Below are 26,509 nucleotides of genomic sequence, written 5' to 3' on the forward strand. Positions count from 1 at the left end.
CATAGATCATCATTACCATCATCATTATCCAGTCTTTCTAGCTCCACCATGGTTAGTCCCCTCACCTCACCAACCACCCCCTCCATGGAATCCACCATGCTGCTTCCTTCCTCTTGAGTCCCCAGCTGACTGGCTGCGGGTGCACAGGGCCATCATGACTGCTCCCCTGTGAATGTGTGAGAACCCCCTCTAGGTTCTCCCTAAATCAGACACTGTGATCCTTCATTTTTCACCCCCCTCTCCACAATCTTGTTAAGTTTACCCTTGTCTGCAATGCACAAACTTTCCACAATTTTTTTGAAGTTAAAAAAGTACCTTCTATCCAGACTCCACACAGGAAAATAGAAGCTAGAAGTTACAGGAGATCACCTACTCACTGTTAAGAATGTTCATGTTTGCTTTCTTATTGAAAAACAAACAGGCAAACAAAACAAGATCACCATTTTTTTTCAAATGTGCTTTCATATTCTTGAAATTTTACACTTTCCTAAAACATACAGATTGCACACATCTCAGGATGGCTTCCTTTTATTGTAACAGCACTCCCACTGGTCTTTCTTTTTTTTTTTTTTTTTATGTTATGTTAGTCACCATTCATTACATCATTAGTTTTTGATGTGGTGATCCATGATTCATTGTTTGCATATAACACCCAGTGCTCCATGCAGAACGTGCCCTCTTTAATACCCATCACCGGCTAACCCATCCGCCCACCCCCCTCCCCTCTAGAACCCTCAGTTTGTTTCTCAGAGTCCATAGTCTCTCATGGTTCGTCTCCTCCTCCGATTTCCCTCCCTTCATTCTTTCCTTCCTGCTCTCTTCTTTCTTTCTTTCTTTCTTTCTTTTTTTTTAACATATAATGTATTATTTGGGTGACCTTGCTCCAAGCTTATGCACTCCTTGTTTTCTTACCTAAGTCCTGTGGGTTGTAGCAGAAATAACCTACATTCCTTGAGGTTTGCACACAACTGGCCTTAAGGAGTGAAAGATGAAACTTTCCTGGAGGGTAAGTCCTAACCACATTCCAAAACAGATGCCTGCGAGTCCGTTCAGGGTCATGACTTCATATTGATGTGATATGATGTGGGCCTAGAGTGAGTGGTCAAGAAAGAATTCTTGAGATGTTTTCAGTGCAAAAAGGTGCTTTTATCATGGCCCGGGGACAGGACCGTGTTCTGAAAGAGCTGCACTTGCGCTTGTGAGGAGTGACCTGATTGATTATACACTTTCCAGTTAGTGGGGGCTAAGGCTAGCAAAAGTCTCTTAGGAATTTGGAAGTAAAGCTTTCAACAATGAAGGTGTAGCCCCTGCTAAGATAAGGTTATTCACTACTGTCTCAGAAAAAAAATATCAGTCTTGAGACCCTCCGGATGTATTATCAGTAGGCAATATGCTTGGAGGTAATCGCAAACATGTGATGGGCAGTGTTTGCAGCTCTAAGGGAAAGTGACACTAAGGTGCAAAGCTATCGTGGTAAAACAATAAAAGAAGTCCTGAGAGAGCTGTAGGAGTGTTGCAAACTCTAAGCCTCAGGACTTCTGCCTGGAGAGTGCAAGCCGCAACAAAGTCGGCCTTTTGTTTCTTCTTCTCCAATCAATATAACTAACCTCCTGGGCACCCGCTTCTCCTGCATGGAGACCCTACCATTTCCCACATCTTCCCCTGCAAAACCCTCCAGCTTTGCCTGGACTGGGAAGATGGTCTATGAGACATTTGTCCAATATATTCCTGGAGTGCTGGCTTCCCGAATAAAGCAACCTTTCCTTTGCCACCATCTCTTGTTTCTCTTGCATTGATTTTCCAGCAGTGAAGAGCAAGCCTGAGTTTGGAACCTGTTCTCTTTCTGGTAACATTAGCAAATTTACTTTATTAGTAATATTAGTAAAATATTTTTTTATTATTTTACCTTATGGTTAGAGAGGTGATCAGAGAGGCCATGTTTCCAGAGCTGGAGCCAGAGAACTGACCTGGGATCACTAAGGGCCTAGTGTTCATGAGCATCACAGCTTTGGGGGCACCCTGAGAAATCTGTTGCTACCAGCCCACATAACATGCTTCAACATTGTTGCTGTTTCCAGTGCAGGTGCGGATGAGCTTCTGTCCCACAGACACTGACATGGAGGCTTCCTGTGTCAGCGCGGACTGTGCCCAGGGCCCTGCAACGGAGCAGTGGGGACACACACAGGTGAGTCTCAGGTTATTGCCCACAAGGTGTTCTCAAATAGGGAAAGAAGTCCCCAGGGGTCCTCATAATCACTCCCTGTGCTTTCTATAGCCAGTCACCCGAGCAGAGAGCGAGGAGGGTGATGAGGAGAAGGATCCAGGCCATGGTCCAGATGCCCCAGACTCTGCTTCTGAGCCCACAAGTGAGAGACCTGTACAAATCCTCTATTATCCTCTCCCCTGCTGGGAGAGCAGAGAAGAACCCTTCATGCAAATCACTCCCTCCCCTGGGGTCCCAGGGCCTGAATTTGGGGAAAGCTGACTTTGGGGTGGGGCTGGGGAGCCTCTCCTTGGACCCGGTGAGCACAGAGCACAGGGTGCAAGGCAGGGCTTCAGGCCTGGGTTACCAGCTGAGACCACCCCTCCCACCCCTCCCAGACCCACAGGGACAGGCCCACAGCGCCCCCTGCTGTCTCAGAGTCCAGACTCACTTCAACTGGGAGGGACATCCTGGAGCTGAGCAGAGAGGGACACTCTGGACTTCAGCCTGCCTGGCTCACCACGCACCCCCACACAGGGGCAGGGGCTTCTCATCCCCCAGGGGCTCCTTCCTCTGCTGGAGGTGCCACCACCCCTCAGTCCTTGATTCAGAGACATGGCCTCCACAGCAGGAATCTCCCTGTGCTCCTCCCAAAACTTAGATAGTTGTGTTGTTGGGGCCACAGGGGAGTGACCCCTCGAGGAAGATGTGTCTAGCTCCCAGTGAGCAGAAGGGCAGAGGACATTCTCGCCCCTCCACAGGCTCTATGGGAGTTTCCTGAGGGGAGAGCCAATCTTTCTCCAACCCCACCCATCTTTCCCTATACTAGGCTAGACTTCAGAACCCTTTGCACTTGCCCCCCTCCTCACGCTTCATGGGGCAGGGCCGATTAATAGCAGGCACATGGAATTCTTCAAGGAAAGACCAGAATTATTCAGAAGTGCGATGTCGTTCTTCTGTGGCTCTTCCCCTAAGAGCACCCACAGGAGATGATCGACAACACAGCCCTCCCAGGATGCAGACAAGAACTCTCAGCCCTAAGGGGAGACACACGGGTGAATGGGTCTCTTGCACTGGACAGAGGATTCATTGGATGACACTGCACATTTAGGGACATGCAGCAGGGTGGGTGTGGCAAGAACAGAGCTCAGTCTCATGACCCAGAAGATCCTGCTGCCCTAAGCCCTCTGTTCCCCGTCTATGATGAATTTTAATTACTCACCAGATCTTTTTCTAGTGCTTTCTTTGTGTCATAAATGACTCCAATCATGCCATCAATACTAACACAATTATTTTCCCCAGTGATTTATCTAATCTATTTTTGTACTGGTAATGGAATTGCATGGATATATATTACATGGTTATTCTGTCTACGTATGTATGCATGTATCTATCTATTATCTATCTATCATCTATCATCTATCTATCTATTATCTATCTATCATCTATCTATCTATCTATCTATCTATCTATCTATCTATCTATCATCATCAGCTATCAAATCTAGATTTATCTCATCGATGCATTACCTAAATTACATATAAATGGTATGGTATTGGCCCAGAAACAGACACATAGATCAATGCTACAGATTAAAAGACTAGAAATAAATACAAGTTTCCCTTGACAAGTATGGAGGATGCAGACTGAAAATGGGTCTTTTGCCAGGTCTGGTGTACAGCTGACATGGATTTTAGGAGTTCAGATAGGAATATATATGAATCATACAACACTTGCCCCAAATGAGATCCTTAGCTTCTCACTGATGCTTCCTGACACCTTTCAGGAGAGAAAGCTGGAATTACTGGACGCCCTGCGATGGGCACATTGACACCCATGCCACAGCGGGTAAGAAGCACAAGACGCACAGCCCAATGAATGCTTTCCCCTGGGCCAGGCCATGTCTGTCAAGAGACCCCATGTGGGTAGCTCTCTGCTGCTTCCTGCATTGGAATGGGATCCCAGATCCCCGGTTCCTCTGTCTTATCCAGTCTCCCATTCCCCTATTGGGTGCAAGTTACTGCTTAGGATGACGAAAAAGTTCTGGAAATGGATAGCTGTGATGATTACACAACATTGTCAATATACTTAATACCACTGAATTGCACATTAAAGAGTGATTGAAATAGTAAATTTTCTGTTATGTATAACAAGTATAAAATACTAGTTGAAAATCAAAGTTATATTTAAGGAGATCTACGCATACAAATATCCTTCCGATGCTTAGATACGTTACCATATTCTAACTCATCCTCATCAGTAAACATTTACAGTAATTTTTAAATTATTTTTTTCCTGTAGATTCCATGTATAAAGAGAGTATTTGTGTTTCTTTGTAGGGCTCATTTCATTTAGGGTAATGTCCTGCAAGTTCATTCACGTTGTCACAAATGGGAGGATTTCCTCCTGGAAAGAATCATGGGGTAGACTTCTTTTGTGCACAGATGGGGAAAATGCTGCTCCTGATGTCCCGCGCCCCGCTGCAGATCGATCATTAATGAGCCTCGATGCGGCAGGAGAGGAGAGAAGGACACAGTCAGGGCCTGTGGGCTCAGGAAAACTATCACAGGGGTTCCCATGGATCTTGATAGTGTCAGTCGTGGGTAACTCACATCTGTGGGATCTACTCCACCCACCTTCCCTAGAACAGGCTCAGCACTTTGTAGCAATGTTAGAGTGTCCTCCTTACTCTCTTAAGCCCAACACAGAGGTTTGCTAACTGAAAACTAAAGGTCCTCCCGGACCTAACTACTCTCTCCTGATGTCACAGCTGAAGAACAGGCACCCAGCCAGTGTGTCAGGCCAGCTGTGTGCCCAGAAATCCTCCTGTTCTGGGTCCTCACTCAGCACCAGTCTTAATGCCTCGTTCCTGGGACACAGAGCTGCTCAGCCAACCGTGAGCACAGGAGACTGGAGGGAAGGAGGGTCTCTCTGCTCTGACCCCTGGAGGAACAGGATCCATGCAGTGGAAGACTGTCCACCTGCTGGGATGGTCTGCAGGCTCTAACCAAGTAACCTAAGGAAAGTTGATGTGCTTTTCTAAAGAGGAAAAAAACCACAAAACACCTCAACTCAACAGGCTCTGATTTTTACATTCGTATTACCAGCAAAGTTTCTGCAACATCATGAGTTTTTGGTTGTTTTTGTTTTTGTTCTGTTTCTTGTTTGTTTGTTTGTTGTTTTGTTATTATTTTATTTTCTTTTGCTGAGAGTTTAGATACGTTGCATAGGAAACTAGGAAGAAGGACACTGATCCAGAAGCTACTTCCCAGTACAGTTAGTGTGAATTCAAGTTTTTTTAAATTGCTGAGAGTCAGAGTCCAGGGGTCTGAGCAGGCTGAGGTGTTTGTCCCACGTCCCCGTCTGTGTGTATCACTGTGACCAGCACCACCGTGTCAGACTGCACAGTGATAGTCAGCTTTGTCCTCAGGCTGTGGCCCAGAGATGAGCAGAAGCCCTGCATTGGCCAGAGGCCTGGTTTCTTGATCGAGTCTGAAAAGAAGCTCAGGAGATAGCAGGGATGGCTCCCTGGCTTCCAGACTATGGGATTGGTACCAACACTGAAGCCACTACTCAGGGTTCAGGTGCGTCTGTCTGTTGTTCCCAGAGATGCAGAGAGGGAGGGCGGCGGGGTCAGCACAGGCTGGGACAGGGAACCTACAAATGCACACACACTCATGAGTGATGGGACTAGATGAAAAAAAAATCTCAAAATGCTAAGCAAGGGAAGAGTCATTTGGGGCCGCCCTGTGTTCCTGAGGTCTGTCCCTACCTGTCCAGTGAGACGGGAGCACAAGAAGGAGAGGTGTCCAGGCCATGGTAACAGAGCCCTTGGTCCCTACACCTGACTGGGCTGACCCAGGCCTCTTTTTCTCCTCCACCCTCTGTCACAGGAGGGGCTGTCCATGCAAATAGGGTCCGTCCAGTGACTGCCCAGCCCCTCCCTGAGCCCTGGTGCTGGACCTCAACTCACACCACACACTGAGGAGGAGGGTGGCTGGCTTCACTCCTGGGGAAGCCATGGGAGGAAGTACCTGTGGAAACAACACATAGGTCCTGAGCAGAGGGCACAACCAAGGAGCTGGAATCACAGCTCTGGTCTCACACATGTGGCTCAGACATGTGCCCACAGTGACTCCTCCTGAACAGAGGGCACACATCTCACTCTTGCCCAAAGAACTGAGAGCCCAGCTGGTTTCTTCAGCTCACCCGGTCACTATGTATATCCACACATCCATGGTCTAATTTCTAGATATGATGATTCCAATACACTCTACATTACTATTTTAATATCTCACTCCTGGGAGGAGTCCCCACCTTTGGGAGGTGCAAGTATGTACATCAATGATAACTTAATGTTCTTTATCCCACAGAAGATACTGCAAATGCATTATCTCTTCACTGGTACGTGATTTTGCTATTAATTCATTGTTAGTTTTACATGATTTATGCATTAAAATAAGAGTTCCCACTTTACTGTCACATAAATTGAATTATGTTTCAATCTCCCATTTAGTTACAAAATTGATGTTGTGACATAAGTATAATGTATGTTATTTTGAAGATTGCTATGCTCACAGCATGTCATACTGTGGAAAAAATACAGTCCAACAGAAGCATAAATTCTCAGACAGTCATTTATTGGCTTCCATCATCCACTTCTCCATGAGTGGAACTTGTTCTTGTGAGAACAAAGAGGTCACACACCATCAGTCTTCAATGGATTTGCCAATATGGGGTCTTTACAGGGATATTGTGTTGAAGAGTTGAATATTAGAATTTCTTGATCATATACGTGGGTTTTCTAAAATTCAACAGTTTGTAGACAGATGGCAATCTTACTGATTAGATGAAACATTGGCAGATGTTCAAATAGCTGATCTGTATTCTGATGTTCATTTGCTCATGGATGCTGTCTTCTCTGCTCATAATGTGCTCCATGATCCAATGTGTTCCCTCTGGTTTCTGTACTCAGTACGAGGGGTGCCTGACTGGTTCAGTCAGTAGTGCATGTGACAGTACCTGGAGGCTACTCATGTCCTTTCTCCTTCTGTCTTCACATGAACCCATGGAATCCAGTCCATGCTACTGTAGCCTTCCCCAAGGGTGAAATCAATTATCTCTTGTCCTCTATCCTAAAGTCAAGTGTTTAGTTCACAACTCCTCTCAAATCAACTCAGAACTCAAACCACAAAAAGGCCCATAAGCAGAAATCATATGATCTGCCTCAGATCTACTCCTCTTTACGGGATTTCTATTGAGGTGAATTCACCCATTCATTCAACAAACTGGTGTGAATTTGTTCTTGGTGTCAGGCTGGGTTTTGAACTTTGTAGATACAGTAATAATACACATACACCAAAAGAAAAAAATTCTAGTGTAGGACCCACAGTGAAGACAGTCACAAAGAAATGTGTCCATGTGACTAATGCCACCCAACCAGTGATCACCCTGGGAATCTGGGGACCACAGCTAGCTTCTGAGAGGCCTTCACCTCCTACAGAATGTCAACACTGAACTTCACCATGCTCTGTCCACAGCCTGCCCTTGGTATTCACACCCCCCTCCCCTATTCCAGGTGCCTGAGTGCAGGCGCCCAACCATGCCCACCTGGTATTGGTTCCCAACCCTGTTGGGAGCTTCCCAGGTGTGATCTGAAAAGGGCCCTTGTTCTCAGAGGGCAGAGAGAGACTGAAGAATGTGGAATGTCACTCTAGGTTAGTAAGTGACAGTTTTAATGAACAAAAGGGACTTACATACGAGGCTTGGCTTGGGTGGCAGCAAGACGGATGGATCCTTGAACCAGGCTACCACATTTTTTATGTTCACAAAGACCCCTTCACTAGGTTCAGGTATGTATACGGTGTAGGTGTTCTCAGCACCACATCAGTGTCTCAAAGTTATGTCCTTGGAGCAGCTTCTGGGAGTGGGGAAGAGAAGAAGAACCCACATTCCATGGAGAAGGGAGGGGTGAGGAGCCTCTGAGAGTCCAGGGCCAGCTCACGGATGAATCGGCAGACACATGACATTCCCCAGCACATGGCCAAGCAGAATTCCTCCTGTGACTTCTCCACCATTTTCCCATTTTAAATCCTTACTAGGAATATCTTATTAGGGCTGCAGTTGGGAGGCAGGTGATAAGCTGTTGTAAGGAATGGGACAGGGGTAGGGACTGGGAGGTGCTTGTCCCTGTGGACACAGTGACCACTCCCCTCACATGACCTGTGACTACAAGGAGGAGAGAGAAGAGGACCCAGGCCATGGTGGAGACACAAGCATGATGAAAATAGGTTATCAAACTAAAAATGTAGCTGAAGAAAGGATATGACACTCTCAAATCATCTGGTACCAGGAAACCTAAGGGTCTGTTGAAGATCTGAGAACAGAATTCACCCCCTGAACCACCTGAGGGCTGATATCACCAGGTCCAGAGAGTGGGGGGAGATTCTGTCTCACTTCCCTGTGGGTCTGAGCACTGCATCAGCATTAGCACTATTTTGGCGTATATGACAGTAATAGTCACCTCGTCCTCATGCTGGAGTGCAGAGATATCAGAACACCTGAATTGGCTGAACCATCTTTGGAACAACAACAACAACAACAAAAGGAGACTCAGGATCCCTAGTGTGTATCTGACCCTGATTTGAATCTCAGGAGAAACCAGGGATGACTTCCTGGCTTCTGCTAGTTTCAGTATGCACACACACACACACACACACACACACACACACAAATATATATATATTTATTTATCAACAATGGAGTCACTTCTCAGGGTTCAGATGCAGTCTGGCAGATTCTTCAAGGGATGCACAGAGGAGGAGGACTGAGTCAGCACAGATGGGAAAGGGAAACTGCAAACACAGACACTTATGGATTATGGGGCAGGGATGGAGGTGAAGCTGTTTGGGGGTCTGGACCAAAGTCATAGACATAGGCTCAGGGGATGGCCCAGATGTCCAAGGTTGATCCTTACCTATGCAGTAAAAGGGGAACGTGAGAAGGGAAGGAGTCCACACAAAAGGTGGACGTAACCATGCTGTGACATGATGGCTGGCGCTCTGCTGCCCCAGGTATCTATAATCTCCTTCAGTGGCCTCTGGAAGGAGGGGCTATTTCTGTAAATGTGTTTCCACTGCTGGTGATGTCTGCTTCTCCCTTCGAACCAGTGAAGGTATGCATTTGGCTTTTAGACATGGGGGGCGGATGGGTGTGTCTCAGAGTGTGTCCCCTGAGAGGGACCAGGAAGGAAGCAGCTGCTGAGACCTTCCACAGACCTGTGAGCAGGAGAATCCGCCCCGCTTGGAAGGGGCACAGCTGCTGAGTCCCCATCACCAGTCACAGGCCCACATGACCCAGCCCTAGGGAATATGGCCAATTTGGGGGAATTACACAGAAGTCAGCCCCTGTAAAAACACTGGGAAAGACCCACAGTGCCCCCTGCTGCCCATTGTCCAAACTTTACCGTCTCAGCGTTGTAATGCGCTGTCATGTGTTGAGGACACTGCGCTAACAGCCCGCTCACTGTCTGTCTTCAAACACCCATGGGCCACAGTCCCTGCACTGCCCCCAGTTAACTGGGAATTCCTAGAGTACCAGGAGGAAGACGTGGAAATATGACCCTGTGCAGGTGAGTGAGTGGGAATGCAGGGAGGTGGGAATGGGGAGGGCTAGGAGCAAATGCTGATCCCTTCCTCAGCAGGGCCACATGAGGGGTCACTGGTGACCTGGTCTGAAGGCAGGCCGCATGTCCTGATGCAGGACAATGAAAATAAATTATTCCTGGAAGAAGGGCCAGGTTCTTAGTAGCAGTAGCCGAATGTGCAGATGCTCAGACACAAAGTAACAGACACCGATGACAGGAAGGCAAATGCTATGGGGTGGCCACTGCATAGAAAAGCTGGACAGTGAGGTTATTCATGGATGGATGGATGGTGAGAAAGATGTTTTTATATTGAAGAGATTTCAAGCTATTTATGACAGTTTTATTGAGGTATAAATGACTTAGAATCAACTGCACATATTTAAATGATTCAAGTTGATATATTTTGAGAGGTGTACAGACACATGAAATGGTACCCAGAGTCAACTTGATGATGTAGGGCTAAGGGCAGGCGTCCCCAAGATGGGCATCTTTGCCGTGAACATTATTTTGAGTTAAAAGTGTTCACAACTCAACCAATCCAGCAAAATCTCTTTACACCCCCCTCTACTATCTGCCTGTATCAGGAAGAGAGCTATTAGCAGAGATTTCTCTTTACCTAAGAAACTTATCTGTATAACAGGGAAGCATTGGTTTCTGTACATTTCTCCTCTCTTTCCTACTGATGATCTTCCTCCCCTTTGTATCCCCAGGTCCATTTCCCTGTTCTTTGCTCAGGATGTCAGATAAGCTTCCTGTTGCATGACTGTCTTTGGAATTTCAAGTGTGTGCGGATTCCCCATCGGTATGAAACTAAATCTGGTAATGTCCTGTTAATCTGTCTCATGTCAATTTGGTTCTTAGTCCAGACTAAAGGACCTTGAGGGGCCAAGGAAATTCTTCCTCCCCGACAAACGGCATGGTGGTCAGGTCACTTGTACTTGGCTCGACACAGCTTGAATCAGATGAAGCAGCTGAGATCCTGGGACATCTAACATACAGTCAGCAGAAGGCAAGATTTCTTAGCATGTGAGTCCCCAAGAATCTTGGTCTGTCGTGTCCAATGGAGGGAGGGTGGTGAGAGGCATTTTTTGTCTCCCTCTCTAAATATAGATTAGCAGGAGAAAATATTATGGCCTAGTTCCTTGGGCTTAGCAACTCTTAGTAAAAATGTAAGAGAATAATTTTTGGTTATAGATCCATTTCCTCCCAGAGCTGGCCTTTGTTTTCCTTTGTCTCTTTAGTGGTATGTGTCCCAGAAAGGAATTACTATAGGGCAGATGGTAGACAAAGGTCCTAGAAGCCTTCTTTTGGAGTCAGCCCCACAGACTGGTTAGTCCACAGTTCTCACCCAAATGGGATCTGTTTGGATACACTCTCATTCAGGTTACAGGCTGTCTCTAAGAGACATCTTGGAAGTCAAAGTGCAAAATTGTGGGCACAGGTTAAGCACTTAACCGCTGTTAGAATTCTCACTTCAAGAAGACTTGGTCCACAGGCTAAGCTGGCCAGGGAACAGGTTAGATTGATACTTGGCCATTAGTCAACCTCAAGAAGACTTTGGTGCAATGAGGTACATTGTAAAACACCACACGGTACCCAACCCTATGGCATATCCCTCTTAGGTATTAGAGTGGCTGAGAGACCCAAGACTTAGCTGGAGAAAAAAAAAAAGAAAAACAAAAAAAACAAGGATGGCGATTTTTCTTTCTTCTTTTCTGTGTCCTAAGAGCTTGGCTCTGTGACCAGTGAGAACGTTCTCTCTGGTCTCTATATCTTGAAGGTGTACTTACCAGGATGAATGTTACTGTCCAATAAAACAGACTAGGAATCTCTCCCTCCCTCTCTCTCTCTCTCTCTGCTGTTCCCGCATTCATGGGAGTTTGTCATAAGAGTTTGCAGCCCATAGGAACGTTTCATCATCTCAACCTTCATTGCTTGTTCCTGCTAGATAGATCCATTCTTACATCGCTTGCCTAGTGTCAGAGAGTAGTAGCTCTGTGTCTGGAGTAGCCTCATGATTTTGGAGACGGGAGACTCCATTTTCACTAGACCACCCCTCCCCTCTGTGCAACAGAGGCTTTTGCTCCCATAGACTAATACTGGAGCAAAGTTTTGGTTCATGGAGGCTGCATCATCTATGCCCTTTCTGGCCACCTCTTGTATCTTTGGTTAAGCTATCAAAAGGTTTAATGTCTTGAGTTACTATTAATAGATCATACTCCTATATGGCCTGATGATGGAGCCTTTATCTTGGTTATATTTAAAAGCCAAAATGAATTTTACAGACCTCTCAATTTTTTTTTAGTATAATGGCTAGCCTTAGCAACTGCCTGAAAAATAAAAAAAGGGGGGGAAACCCAGAAATTAGGCTTAAGACAAAAATGAATGCTCACATCCAATGTAAATTATCCTTCTTAAAATCCAGCCTCATGGGGCAAGATGGCGGAGGAGTAGGAGACCTGGATTTTGTCTGGTCTCAGGAATTCGGCTGGATAGGGATCAAACCATTCTGAACACCTACGAACTCAACAGGAGGTCGAAGATCTGTTTTTTTGTTTTGTTTTGTTTTGTTTTTGTTTGCTTTTATCTTTTTTTTTCTTTTTTCTTTCTTTCCCTTTCTTTTCCCCCAGTTTCAGGTCTTTTCTGATTTGTTTAGTGTATATTTTCTGGGGACGTTGTTACCCTGTTAGCATTTTGTTCTCTCATTCATCTGTTACCCTCTGGACAAAATGACAAGATGGAAAAAATCACCTCAACACAAAGAACACGAGGCAGTACCGACTACCAGGGACCTAATCAATACGGACATTAGTAAGATGTCAGAACTAGAGTTCAGAATGACAAATTTAAAGATACTAGCTGGGCTTGAAAAAAGCATGGAAGTTATTAGAGAAACCCTTTCTGGAGAAATAAAAGAAGTAAAATCTAACCAAGTCAAAATCAAAAAGGCAATTAATGAGGTGCAATCAAAAATGGAGGTTCTAACTGCTAGGATAAATGAGGCAGAAGAGAGAATCAGTGAGATAGAAGACCAAATGATGGAAAATAAAGAAGCTGAGAAAAAGAGAGAGAAACAACTACTGGATCACGAGGGTAGAATTCGAGATAAGTGATACCATAAGACAAAACAACATTAGAATAATTGGGATCCCAGAAGAAGAAGAAAGAGAGTTGCAGAAGGTATATTGGAGCAAATTATAGCAGAGAACTTCCATAATTTGGGGAAGGAAACAGGCATCAAAATCCAGGAGGCACAGAGAACCCCGCTCAAATCAATAAAAATAGGTCAACACCCCGACATCTCAGAGTAAAACTTACGAGTCTCAGAGACAAAGAGAAAATCCTGAAAGCAGCTCGGGAGAAGAGATCTGTAATCTACAATGGTAGAAACATTAGATTGGCAACAGACCTATCCACAGAGACCTGGCAGGCCAGAAAGGACTGACAGGATATATTCAGAGCACTAAATGAGAAAAATATGCAGCCAAGATTACTATATCCAGCTAGGCTGTCATTGAAAATAGAAGGAGAGATAAAAAGCTTCCAGGACAAACAAAACCTAAAGGAATTTGCAAACATGAAACCAGCCCTACAAGAAATATTGAAAGGGGTCCTCTAAGCAAAGAGAGAGCCTAAAAGCAACCTAGACCAGAAAGGAACACAGACAATATACAGTAACAGTCACCTTACAGGCAATACAATGGCACTAAATTCATATCTTTCAATAGTTACCCTGAATGTAAATGGGCTAAGTGCCCCAATCAAAAGACACAGGCTATCAGATTGGATTAAAAAAAAAATACCATCCACTTTTTCAAAGAAATGGAACAAATAATCCTAAAATTTGTATGGAACCAGAAAAGACCCCACATAGCCAGAGGAATGTTGAAAAAGAAAAGCAAAGCCGGCGGCATCACACTTCCGCACTTCAGGCTCTATTACAAAGCTGTCATCATCAAGACAGTATGGTACTGGCACAAAAACAGACACATAGATCAATGGAACATAATAGAGAGCCCAGAAATGGACCCTCAACTCTATGGTCAACTAATCTTTGACAAAGCAGGAAAGAATGTCCAATGGCAAAAAGACAGTCTCTTCAACAAATGGTGTTGGGAAAATTGGGCAGCCACATGCAGAAGAATGAAACGACCATTTCGTTACACCACACACAAAAATAGACTCAAAGTGGTTGAAAGACCTACATGTGAGGCAGGAGTCCCTCAAAATCCTAAAGGAGAACACAGGCAACAACCTCTTCGACCTCAGCCACAGCAACTTCTTCCTAGAAACATCGCCAAAGGCAAGGGAAGCAAGGGCAAAAATGAACTATTGGGACCTCATCAAGATTAAAAGCTTTTGCACAGCAAAAGAAACAGTCAACAAAACCAAAAGACAACCGACAGAATGGGAGAAGATATTTGCAAATGACATATCAGAAAAAGGGCTAATATCTAAAATCTGTAAAAAAACTTCTTAAATGCAACACCCAAAGAACAAATGATCTAATCAAGAAATGGGCAGAAGACATGAACAGACATTTTTCCAAAGAAGACATCCAAATGGCCAACAGACACGTGAAAAAGTGCTCAACATCGCTGGGCATCAGGGAAATCCAAATCAAAACCTCAATGAGATACCACCTCACACCAGTCAGAATGGCTAAAATTAACAAGTCAGGAAACAACAGATGTTGGCGGGGATGCGGAGAAAGGGGAACCCTCCTACACTGTTGGTGGGAATGCAAGCTGGTGCAGCCACTCTGGAAAACAGTATGGAGGTTCCTCAAAAAGTTGAAAATAGAGCTACCATACGATCCAGCAATTGCACTACTGGGTATTTACCCCAAAGATACAAATGTAGGGATCCAAAGGGGTACGTGCACCCCGATGTTTATAGCAGCAATGTCCACAATAGCCAAACTGTGGAAAGAGCCAAGATGTCCATCAACAGATGAATGGATGAAGAAGATGTGGTATAGATATACAATGGAATATTATGCAACCATCAAAGGAATGAAATCTTGCCATTTGCAATGACGTGGATGGAACTGGAGGGTATTATGCTGAGTGAAATAAGTCAATCAGAGAAAGACATGTATCATATGACCTCACTGATATGAGGAATTCTTTTTTTTTTTTTTTTAAAGATTTTATTTATTTATTTGAGAGAGAGAATGAGAGAGAGAGAGCATGAGAGGGGGGAGGGTCAGAGGGAGAAGCAGACTCCCTGCCGAGCAGGGAGCCCGATGCGGGACTCGATCCTGGGACTCCAGGATCATGACCTGAGCTGAAGGCAGTCGCTTAACCAACTGAGCCACCCAGGCGCCCGATATGAGGAATTCTTAATCTCAGGAAACAAACTGAGGGTTGCTGGAGTGGTGGGGGGTGGAAGGGATAGGGTGGCTGGGTGATGGACATTGGGGAGGGTATGTGCTATGGTGAGCGCAGTGAATTGTGCAAGACTGTTGAATCACAGACCTGTACCTCTGAAACAAATAATACATTATATGTTAAAAAAAAGAAGAAGAAGAAGATAGCAGGAAGGGAAGAATGAAGGGGGGGAAATCAGAGGGGGAGACGAACCATGAGAGACTATGGACTCTGAGAAACAAACTGAGGGTTCTAGAGGGGAGGGGGGTGGGGCGATGGGTTAGCCTGGTGATGGGTGTTAAAGAGGGCACGTTCTGCATGGAGCACTGGGTGTTATACGTAAACAATGAATCATGGAACACTACATCAAAAACTAATGATGTAATGTATGGTGATTAACATAACTTAATAAAAATAAATTTTAAAAAATCCAGCCTCATCTGCCTGTTATATTTCCCTTTCCCCTACAAGATTTGCAGGGAGCACTCAGTCTTAATCTCTAAATGCAAAGAATATGGGTTTCTCCTATTAATGCTAAAAGCAAGGAAATTCATTTAACAAAAGTTCCTGAAAGTGGGAACAAGGCTTCCTCTGCTCCTCCCTTCCAGGGATCTGTCATCAGGCTTTGTCAGCCTCGGGCAATGCTATGCCGTGTCCATTGGTGATGTATCCTAGACCTCCCAGCACAGAAGTTGTTTTGTTTTTTTTTTCCGCCTTGAATAAGAGCTGATCTTTTTAATTCTCAAACCCTTTTACCCATATTTTCAAAAGATTCTCCAAATTTAGAGAGTGATTAAAAAGGCAATTTGAAAAATTACAGCTATCAGTTCAAAAAGGAAACAGTGGACTGAGGCATAAAGGCAGTGAGGAATGAGGCTCCCTTTGAGACTCCAAAGAGACTTTGAGTGACTGAGGCAGGACTGAGTGACACCGAATGGGGATTCCACACCATCCTCCGGCCTGTGGGGACCCTCATGTCAGAAGGTAACGTAACCATGCTTTACATTGGAAGGACTTTTTGTGATGGGCTGTTTTGAGGAGGTGTCTTGGGAGAAGCCTGGGACCTGCACAGCTGGCTCTGACTGTCCCCAGCTCCCACCTTCTCAAGGAAAACATTCAGAAACATGCACTGTTTTCTACATCTTTCCCTCTCTCTCTCTCTTTCTCTCTCTCATACACATACACACACACACGCGCACACAGGTAGAGTTGTGTGCTAAATCAGCTGTGATGTGTATGTGTACTATAGCATTTCATACCGTGAACGACACCAACTTTGTTGTAATTGTTGCAACTGCTTCATTTATATCCTAAAATGTTCATTTATTCCATGAATTTTGCTTATGGTTACTTCCCTTCAGGTGGGAAATTGTTGTTGGGGAGGAAGACCTTCCTCTGCCGTATGGTCCCTCCAGTTGGACTTTGAATCAAATGGGCATGAGACAGACTAACAGGAGAAAATCACATTTAATAGGCATATGTGCACACGGACATGAGATTCCAAAGGCAGTGAAGCCACAGGAAGCTTCTATGAGCAAAGGAGAAGGGGACAGTCTGAGGACACAAGGGGAGAAAGCTCATTAGCGAGAAGGTGAGAGGAGGTGTTTGGAAAAAACACGGTTGCCTTCAGATGCAGAGAGGTTCCTTAAGTAAATGGGAGTCTGTTGAAAGCATTGTGCCTGGTCAACAGGCTCGTTCGAAGGCAAATTTAGGCAGTTGAGGGTGAGACAGATAACTCTTTCTGCATCTGCTGGGGTTTGATTACTTTTAACTTAAAATAATCTTTATGCCAAAGTGGCCCATCCTCAGGCAGCCTGCCCTGGGCCCCTACAGTTCCCTCTTCTAAAACTCCTCTCAAGTTTTCATTAATAATTGAGCTGGGGAGCACCTGGCTGGCTCAGTGGTACAGCATGGGATTCTTGATCTTGGGGTCCTGAGGTCAAGCCTCATATTGGGCTTCAAGTTTACTTAAAACAACAACAGCCCAAAAGTTGAACTGGTGAATTGTTTCCTCTCATTGAACCAGTCTTATTCTGACAGTAGGTCAGTTCAGTTAAACTTATTTCAGGAGATAGTGATGTAGATGTGCTTTCAATATTAGGCCTATTGTTCAAGAAATCAGATATTAAAGAAGAGGTGTATTAAGGAAACAAAAGAAAAACAGTGGTTAATGATTAGGTCAAATATAAGTCAGTTTCTGAGTTCAGAGGATAGCCAGCAGAGAAGACTTCTAGAGGTCAAGCTTGAAGCATCTTCAGATAGAGTGACAGCAAGTGGTGACAATCTGACAGATTATCCTGGGTTCTAGTCCAAATGTGTCTGGTGATCCCTGAATGCCCACAGAGCAACAGGGACGAAAATTGTCAATGCATGAGCTGTTGTGGTGATTTCTCTGAAGTTTACTTCAAGCTGTTCATACTTAGTTTGCAGGGCTTCAGGCTTTTAGTTTTCAAATGAATCCAACTTAGAAAGCTGGGGCAGAAAAAAAAGATAAAAAGAAAAGTAAAAAAAAATATTAGTTTGGAGGGTTGCAGTCAGGCACTAGAAAAAATCAGGATCTAGTCAAGTTTATAATAAACGTTATTATAATCTGGGCACCTGGGTGGCTCAGTTGGTTAAGCGACTGCCTTCAGCTCAGGTCATGATCCTGGAGTCCTGGGATCGAGTCCCGCATCGGGCTCCCTGCTCAGCGGGGAGCCTGCTTCTCCCTCTGACCCTCCTCCCTCTCATGCTCTCTCTCTATGATTCTCTCTCGCTCTCAATAAAAAAAAAAAAAAAAAAAAAAAATTATTATAATCTAACATTCACTCAGGTATCTTACTGAAACTTTTTTTCTCTCTATAATCATCCTCATTTTCTCCAAAGATAGCCAAATTAACATGTGTTTGAAATATAAGTCTAGGTTTAACAGCTTGGCCTCATTATTTACATAAGCACAGCAAGAATAGTGATTGGCCATATATGTTCTTGTAAATCTGCTTTGCTGGAACTTTTCATAAGAAATTTCTACACTGAATTCCTAATAGCCTTAAGACCAGAAACCAAGCTAAAACATGCACCAAATATTTGCCAGACTTTGCCTGCCATACCTATAGATTTGGTGAATTCCTCTTTTCTAAGGTCCCCATCTTATCCGGAGGTTCCTGCAACTGCCAGGAAGTGACCTTCTTTACTCACTTGGTAAGGCTGCAGAAAACTGTAAGCAAGGTATCAGGCTACCATCTCCATGGGGCTCTATTGGCTCCCCAAAGATGGTATGGGTATGCCAAAGGCGAGAGGAAACACTTTCATTACGTGTGGAGATAACCCACTTTTCACAGGGTTCTCATTACAAGAATAAAAGACAAACAGACTGAACTTGAGGCCACAGGACAAAATTCAACACATAGAGAAGCAGGTCCTACAGGGCCATGCTCCTCCACTTAGGGGTGTGGGGGGGTGACCTCGGGGCCAGGGATGGTGCGGCACCGGGAACCGCTGGGTTGGGGGGTTCTGGCTTGGAGGTGAGTGTGAAGGGTGGCTTGGGCAGGGTGGGTACCCATCCAGGGACTCAGCTGGCAGGCAGCTGGACCAGACCTGGTCCCATAGGGAGGCAGCCTTGTGGTCAGCTAGGGTTACACAGTGATGCTGCAGCCCGGGCCCTGCGTGCCATGCCTTCACCTCCTCTCAGCAGACTGGACATTCGTGAAGTGCCAGAAGGGCCCTGGGGCATCCCCGCTTGGTCCTCACAGGGAATAACAGCACTTGTAGCGGAAACGGTTGCTGGGGCCCCAAAGACCCAAGATGAACAAAATACTGGAATCGAGACCTCCTGCAATGAAGGTCAGTTCCAACATGTCAGTTCCAACCAGAACTGGAGGTCATGTGCATCACTCAACTCGCCTGACTCCTATCCACCAAACAAGAAGTGTGTCTGCATTTGAGGAACTGCTCCACATCAAGGAATGTCCTTTGATGGACATCATTACATGGACATCACTTGGATGTCTGTTTGATCTCTTGGAAGTTTGAGATGGGCCATTTGCTTTCTCTCCAATTACAGATCCTTACTGTGGTGTGCAGAGCCCTCCATTAATTAGATTAATAGGGAGATTCGTGAAGATAAGTTGAGTTCTGATGAAGAATCCAAAGGATTGGGATTTTGCTTTTAGGTTTTTGATATAATGTTAAATGATTCATCAGTTCAGGATAACACTCAGTGCTCATCACATCACGTGCCCTCCTTAATGCCCATCACCCAGTTACCCCATTCCCCCACACCCCTCCCTTTCTATAACCGTCCGTTTGTTTCCTGAAGTCAAGAGTCTCATATGCTTTGTCTCCCTCTCTGATTTATTCCCATTCAGTTATCCCCCCACCCCTATTGTCCTCTGTACTATTCCTTATGTTCCACATATGAGTGAAACCATAGATAATTGTGTTTCTGTGATTGATTTATTTCACTCAGCATAACACTCTCCAGTTCCATCCATGTTGATGTAAATCGACATAGAAGGATTGGGATTTTGAGCAAATATTTATTTCAGGTAATGAAGTTATCTTTTCAGTGATTAGGCCTCACTCGGGCTTTAGAAACTTAAGGCTAGAAAAGAGAGTATTTAATTGACTTAAATCAAGACATCAAAGAAATTAGCAAGATCAAAGGGAAATCAGTGCCTGAATAAATAAAAACTTACAAATTGGAAACAGAGCTGTATCACTTAAATTTTGAAGCATATTGTAGATGTCTTCATGATAGATTAGATTTCTTTGTCTTAGATTTCTTAAGTGTTTTATAGTGTATATCAAGGCCAAAGCCATTAAAATGAATGCATTAAATGTATATAAGCAGCAGACAATAGCTCCAGAAAGGTCAGATATGGAATTATTAATAAAATATAAATAGAACTAAGTTTTTAAATAAACCTTATTTTAGACAGTTCTATATTTACAGAAAAATTGTGAAAATAGTACAGAGAATTCTATGTTATCAATATATTCTGCACCTACCGCTATTATTAACATCTTTAATTAGTATGGCATGTTTGTTATGACTGACAAACTCATATTGATGCATTTGGAACAAAAGGCCATAGTCTATTACAATTTCCTTAGATTTACCCATTTATCCATTCCTATTCAGGGATCCCACCTGGGACACCATGTTACAATTACTAGCCATGTCTCCTCAGGCCCTCTTGCTCAGGAAAGTAAGAAGAGTTCTAGAAGGGAACATCTAGAACAAAGTAACCAACAGCTCCAGAAACCTGCAGTTCAATCTTCCTTAGCGGTGAAGCGCTGAACACTGTTGCTGTGGCCATTTGTGGACAACTTTAGTTTTGTTTAGAGCACCTGTTTTCAGTTCTTTGGGGCACATACCTGGAAGTGGAACTGCTGGATCATAGAGGCATTCTGTGTTTACCTTAATGAGGACTCACCAATCTGTTTCCAGCATCCTGTGCACCATTTCATATTCCCATCAGCCTTGTATGAGAGCCCCACCTTCTCCACATCCTTGTGAAGACTTGTTACTTTTCATGTTATTGTTGTTGTTATTGTTGTTGTTGCTGTTAGTGCATTCCTAGTGGGTATTAAGTGGTATCTCACTGTGGGTTTGATTTGTATGACAATGGCTATTGATGGTGAGCATCTTTCCAAGTGTTTCTTGACTACTGTACATCTTCTTTGGTGAAATTTCTATACAAGTCCTTTGCCAATTTTTTAATTAGGATATCTTTTTGTTATTGTGTTGTGGGAGTTCCTAACACATTCTGGGGACTTGACTTCTGACAAATATATGAATTACAAATGTTATCTTCCATTCAATGGGTTGTATTTTGTCTTTCTTGATAGTGTACAAACATACTGAATTTGGAGAATTCAAATTGATGACCCCCCCTCCTTTTTTTTGCGGTGCTTTGATGTCATATGTAAAGAATCCATTGTCAAATCCAAAATCATGGAGATTTACTTCTATGTTTTCTTCTGAGACTTTTATAGCTATGGCTCTTAAATTTAGATCTTTGGGTTGCGCTGTGCGCGTGCGCCTGGGTGGGGAGGGGCGGCCAGAGCTACCAGGCCTTTCCTTTAGTTTTTCCCTCTCTTGCCCCCGCGGCGGCGCTTGGGTGGGGGACTGGGCGCTGAAGTGGCGAGCTGTCGGGAGGGGCCTGAGTGGGCCCTTCAAGGACCCAAGATTGTCTAAAGCCACAGGGCAAATGGTGGACAATTCACTGTCACAATGGCCAGAAAGAGCGATTTATGGCTTTGTTCTTTTCTTAAGCTCCCATTTTGGCTTCATCCTGTATTTTGTGTGGGCACTTATTACTGAATCTTGGGTAAACTCCTTAGGATTAACCTATTGGCCTCAAAAATATTGGGCAGTTGGATTGCCCATCTAGCTCCTCATTACTATAGTAATTGCTTATGTACTCTTATTTGGAATAAACATGATGGGTACCTCTCCATTCAACTCCATTCATACAATCACAGATAACTATGCTAAAAATCAACAGCAGAAGAAATACCAAGAAGAGGCCATCCCAGCATTAAGAGATATTCCTATTAGTGAAGTAAACCAAATGTTCTTCCTTGCAACCAGAAGACTTTATGCCAAAACCTAAACTGTATGTAGACTAACACCAAGCATTTCCTATATTTTTTTATGTAATAATTTTCATCATAATTATTTCGACTCTCTCTCTCTACCCAGTAGTGAAACGTAAAAAAAGTAAGTTGATTTCCTTAGATTAAGTTCTATTACTATTATAAATGTTCTTGAGTATTAGTTATTAATGAACAGAATAAATAAAATACTGCATTAAAAAATTTAAATCTTTGATCTATTTTACATTCATTTTTGTATGTAGTATGTGGTAAGGGTCTAATTTCATTCTTTTGTGTGTGGATATCTAGTGGGAATTAAGTGGTATCTCACTTGTTCCAGCACCATTTGTTGGAGAGACCAATTTTTCCACATTAAATTCTCTTAGTACCCATTTGAAAATTAATTGACCATAGATGAGAGATTTATTTCTGGACTCTCAAATATGTTTGATTTATCGGTATATCCATCCCTAGGCCAGTACCACACTCTTGATTACTGTAGCTTTGTAAGTAAGTTTTAGTGAGTATTGAAGTCTGGAATTGTGAGTCCTACAAATTTGTTCTTCTTCAGGATTGTTTGCATGTTCTGAGTTCCTGTAATTCCACTAAAATTGTAAGATCATCTTTGACTGTGCAAAACAGGAATTTGGGGGTTTGATAGGGACTGAATTTAATCTGTCACTTGCTATGGAGAGTATAGCCTTCCTAACTATTTAGTTCTTTATTTTTTCTAAGTTAATTAAGATTTAAAAAAACATTAATTACTAACCACAAGTTACTCTATTTTTGTCCGATTACAGAGAAACTATAGTGATAAATATGGGTTTGTTAGTAAACCTGGTTTGTGCTTTATTGAAATATGGTGTTATGTTTCTAAAAACTGTGAAATGTATTCATAAACTGGCTAATCGAAAGAATACTGGCATAATAAGGAGTGCCTGGGTGGCTCAGTTGGTTAAGCATCTGCCTTTGGCTCAGGTCATGATCTCAGGGTCCTGGGATCGAGCCCCACATCTGGCTCCCTGCTCAGTGGGCAGTCTGCTTCTCCCTCTCCCTCTGCCCTTCCTCCCTGCTTGTGCCCTCTCTCTCTGTGTGTGTGTCTCAAATAAATAAATAAAATCTTAAAAAAAAAAAAAACACTGGCATAAGAAACAGTTCACCATTGCTTCCTACTCAGTTTTCCCTCTCTTGCCCCTGTGGAAGCAAGAGAAAATAGAAAATAAAGTTTCTAAGAGTTAGGAATTCTACTAAATATAAATTAGGCTCCTAGAAATAATAAGGAACACAATTCTGGGTGCCAGGAAAGTAAGACATGTGGTTTTTGGGGGACAAAAAAAATATGAGGAATGTGAATATCTATTTTGTTGAGGGAAAAGAAATATAAATTTGTCCTAAAGTGAGGCTGGTTTTGTGAAGAAAGAAAATTTAGCTCAAAATCTAAGTGTATAAGAGAAAGTTGTAGTAAGTTTTTAGAAAAGGAATCTGGAAAGGAAATTTATGTGTGATCAATACTGGTTAAAATTAAGATACATTTAAGTAAATGAATGAATTTTAATATCAAAATATGTGGATGCAAAATTAAAATTCCGTTTTCTATTTGTTAACAGGATAAACTTTTCTTGAACTGTTGTTCTGCATTAAAAAAGTTTTAATTCAATTTTAAAGTTATCAGCCTAGACAGAAGTACTCTGTTTTGCCAAAATATTTCCTATGTTTATCAGGACCTTAATTTATATTAAAAACTTGGTTTTTCAAAAAGATTTATTTATTTATTTAGTTATTTGAGGAAGAGAGAGGAGAGAGAGAGAGAGCACGAGTAAGAGTAGCAGAGGGAGAGAGAGAATCTCAGTCAGAATCCACACTGAGCATGGAGTTTGGTGTGGGGCTCGATCTCATGACCATGAGATCTGAGCTGAGCTGAAACCAAGAGTCAGAGGCTTAACCAACTACCCCACACAGATGCCCCAAAAAACTCGATTTTTAATATTAAAAACAACTCTACATTTTGCTTACAACTATGTAACTTAGTGTATTTGCCTTTGATATGTGTTTGCGTTGTGTGTCACGGGAATAACCACATTTCCTTCTCAATTGCCTCATAATGAACTCTAATCCCGTCTTTAGCCATGGCCACTTTCATGTTTTGTCACATACAGTTCCCATTCTACTCCGATGCTACTGCAAATGAATTTTAACTTCAAGGATATTCATGGGGAGGACTTTTGACAAATGTAAGTTTCTGATACCTTCAATATACTCAAACTAAAGTAAAAATTTTGAGAACTAATAGAAAAACTGGATTCAAACAGAATAGAACCAATAACATGAAATAATGTGATTATAATTTTTGATTTTTTGTTTGGCTGACTTTTCAAAATGTTTTCTTCCTTCATATTTAAGGAAACATCTCTTACACTAACTGATCTATAACAACTTGATAAAATACACATTTGTGAACAGATTAGGTTATCTTTTCTCCCTGCCTGATCACTCCAGAACTCAGAAATTGTCAGTGAGTATTCTCATATTTTTACGGCGGCATGTTTATTAGCATAAGTACAATAAGAATCAGTTTTTCTTGTAACAGCGTATAATTGGAAACGTTGGTTATATTATCAATAATTTGACAAGAATGTCATATTTGAAAGAAATATGCGTACGCATAATCTCAGATATGACCAGGCAGCTTTAAGGAACTAAGACTGACTTTAGTGAACTAACGCAGCCTCTTGGAAACATCAGCCTGTTAGCACCTGCTTCCACAGTTTCCAGCAGCTCTACCTGGTGAGTCAAGAAGGTTACTTCCTGGGGCGCCTGGGTAGCTCAGTCCGTCAAGCATCTGCCTTTGGCTCAGGTCATGATCCCGAGGTCCTGGGATGGAGCGGGAGTCAGGCTCCCTGCTCAGTGGGGAGTCTGCTTCTCCTTCTCCCTCTGCCTGCCACTCCCCTGCTTGTGCTCTCTTTCTCTGTCAAATAAATAAATAAATAAAATCTTTTAAAAAAAGAAGTTTATTTCTGGTAGGTTCAGGAACCACAGATATTTTGGGTACCTCAAAAAGAGAGGAATTTCCCCAAGTCTACGGGTGCTGCAGGCAAAGTCTAACAGCAAGTATTCAGCACAAGTGTTGGCTCAGCCTCTGGGCTGGAGGGGCTGCGAAACATTCAATCCAGAGGTTTCTTATAAAAGTTCCACCAAAGCATGTTTTAAAGAGCCTATGTGGTCAACTACTATTCCTGTTGCACTTACGTAAATAATCAGACCAAGTTCTTTTTGAAACTAGACTTATTTTGCACACAAATTAATGTTAATTTGGCTATATTTAGTAGAAATGAGGATGGTTGTGAGAAAAAAACACATGATGTTTTGATAACACTCATATTGTTACAGCCTCTTGTCACTCTGTCTGAAGATGATTTGAACATAATATCTAGAAAGCTTCTCCACCGGCTACTCTCAGAACTCAGGAACTGCTTTATAATTTGATCCAATCATTAACCATTGTTTTTATTTGTTTCCATAAAAATGCCTCTTGTTCAAGACCTGATTTCTTGGGTTCCTGGGTGGCTCAATCCGTTAAGCATCTGCCTTCAGTTTAGGTCATGATCCCAGGGTCCTGGGATCGAGTCCCACATCTGGCTCCCTGCTCAGCGGGAAGCCTGCTTCTCCCTCTCACAATCCCCCTGCTTGTGTTCTCTCTCTCTCTCTCTTTCTCTGTCAAATAAATATAAAAAATAAAAGCTCATGGTTAAAAAAAATACCTGATTTCTTTTTTTTATTATGTATTTTTTATTATTATGTTATGTTAATCACCATACATACATCATTAGTTTTAGATGTAGTGTTCCCTGAGTCATTGTTTGCCTATAACACCCAGTGCTCCATGCAGAACGTGCCCTCTTTAATACCCATCACCAGGCTAACCCAACCTCCCACCCCCCTCCCCTCTAGAGCCCTCAGTTTGTTTCTCAGAGTCCATCGTCTCTCATGGTGCGTCTCCCCTTCCGATTTCCCCCCCTTCATTCTTCCCCTCCTGCTACCTTCTTTTTTTTTTTTTTTTAATACCTGATTTCTTGAACGACAGGCTTCACTCTGAGAACACACCTGCATCACCCCTCCTGAAATGAGGTTAACTAAACCAGCCATTGTCAGGAGAGGTTCAAAAAAACTGAACAATCTACCAGCCAAACTTTTGACATGTGTAACTTTGGGAAGTTTCAGAGGAGGGAGGGAACTGGGGTCCCCTGTTAACCCCTCCAATGCTGCAGCACCACCCCAATGACTTTACCCCATTTCATGCTCCTGGGACACGGCTTTCTTTTACAACATGTTTAGCTCCTGTGTCCTCTCTCTTCCCCCAGACACCGTCTGCTCCCTGAGCGTGGGGACACGTCCTATCATGCCCATCTGTGTCCCACATCCCTAGGCTCACATGTGGCACATGCTAGGTGTTTAGTAAGTGGTGTGGATGCATATTATCTAGACAGTGTTCTCTCCTTAGTCAGATACAGCTGGACTGTGTGCCTCTGTTTCTGTCCTGAGCTGTCACAGACTCTGTCCCCAGGGCAGCCTGCCCCAGGCACCCAGGACTTTCTCCTTAATATGAGAAAATCCTAAAATGCATTCCTGCAAAGGATAGGCTTTGGGGCCTGAACTTAAGAGAATGTGGATGATTTTATAGTCAAAGGTCACTGAGATTGGTCTCAGACG

The 26,509-nt window shown here is 43.3% G+C and overlaps 1 protein-coding gene and 1 pseudogene across 1 annotated transcript in view; both read left to right on the forward strand.

The window, feature by feature from the left end:
• Positions 1-26,509, forward strand: part of LOC144379745 (uncharacterized) — a 164,203-nt gene that overhangs the window by 34,936 nt on the left and 102,758 nt on the right.
• On the forward strand, positions 20,184-21,819 carry LOC118550638 (phosphatidylinositol N-acetylglucosaminyltransferase subunit P pseudogene; annotated as a pseudogene).

Source organism: Halichoerus grypus, chromosome 13 (assembly GCF_964656455.1).
Source record: "Halichoerus grypus chromosome 13, mHalGry1.hap1.1, whole genome shotgun sequence".
Classification (NCBI taxonomy): Eukaryota; Metazoa; Chordata; class Mammalia; order Carnivora; family Phocidae; genus Halichoerus; species Halichoerus grypus.